The following is a 1,460-nucleotide window of genomic DNA, read 5'->3' as shown; positions in this document are numbered from 1 at the left end:
CCAGGATGGTCTCGATCTGCTGACCTCGTGATCCGCCCGTCTCGGCCTCCCAAAGTGCAGGGATTACAGGCTTGAGCCACCGCGCCCGGCCTGGAGTCCCTCTTTCTGAGTATAAGATGAAAGACTTTAAAAAAAAGAAGAAAATACGTGGCTGCTGTTTATTGGGAGTCTTTAATTTTCTGTACTCTTTCCACCACACTCAGATTCCCGAGAGAGAGAAAAAGGGGACTAGGGAATATTCCAATGTTTCCCAAACTTCATTCATTCACATTGCACCTCCAAGATTTCTCCCCCACCAGTGTACAAATAGTATGATTATTTATGTAACTTTTTAATGTTATCTGACTCTAAAATACATGTATATGATTTTTCAAAAGTGAACCTTATCATTACTCAAAATAAAACAGCAGTCTCATTTTCCAAAATTGAAGGTAACCTTTAAAACATATTAGATATATTTCCTTTGGCTATATGTTCCATAGTGGGATTGCTGTATCATATGGTAGTTCTATTTTTTATTTATTTATTTATTTTTGAAACAGGGTCTCACTCTGCTACCAGGCTGGAGTGCAGTGGTGCAACCTCAGCTCACTGCAACCTTCACCTCCCCAGTTCAAGCAATTCTTGTGCCTCAGTCACCCGAGTAGTTGGGATTACAGACATGAGCCACCACATCTGGCTAATTTTTGTATTTTTAGTAGAGACGGGATTTCACCATGTTGGCCAGGCTAGTCTCAAACTTCTGGCCTCATGTGATCCACTCACCTCAACCTCCCAAAGTGCTGGGATTGCAGGCATGAGCCATCACACCCAGCTATTTTTCAATTTTGTAAGAAACTTCCACACTCTTTTCTATAATGGCTGTACCAATTTACACTCTCACCCAGGGTATATAAGAGCTCCTGTTTCTCCACATCCATACCAGTATTTTTATTGTCTTTTTGATGATAGTCATTCTAACATGTGTGAGATGATATCTCATTGTGGTTTTGATTTGCATTCCCCTGATGATTAGTGATGTTAAGCATTTTTTTTCAAATACCTGTTGACCATTTGTATGCATTCTTTTGGGAAATGTCTATTCAGATCTTTTGTCCATTTTTTAATCAGATTTTCTTTTGCTATTGAGTCATTTGAATCTCTTGTATATTCTGGATATTAATCCCTTGTCAGATCCATAGTTTGCAAATATTTTCTACCATTGTCTAAGTTACCTCTTCACTCTGTTGATTATTTCATTTGCTGTGAAGAAGCTTTTCGGTTGGTGTAATCTCATTTGTCTATTTTTGCTTTTGTTACTGTATTTTTGAGGTATTACTAAAAAAATCTTTGCCAGACCAGCCATGAGGCATTTCTGTTATGTTTTCTTTCAGGAGTTTTGTTGTTTCAGGACTTACATTGAAGTCTTTAATTCATTTTGAGTTGATTTTTGTATATGTTAAGAGATAGTGGTCTAATCT

Source organism: Mandrillus leucophaeus, unplaced genomic scaffold (genome assembly GCF_000951045.1).
Source record: "Mandrillus leucophaeus isolate KB7577 unplaced genomic scaffold, Mleu.le_1.0 Scaffold32, whole genome shotgun sequence".
In the NCBI taxonomy this organism is placed as follows: domain Eukaryota; kingdom Metazoa; phylum Chordata; class Mammalia; order Primates; family Cercopithecidae; genus Mandrillus; species Mandrillus leucophaeus.
The sequence above is the reverse complement of the archived record's forward strand: the minus strand, read 5'-3'. Positions refer to the sequence as shown.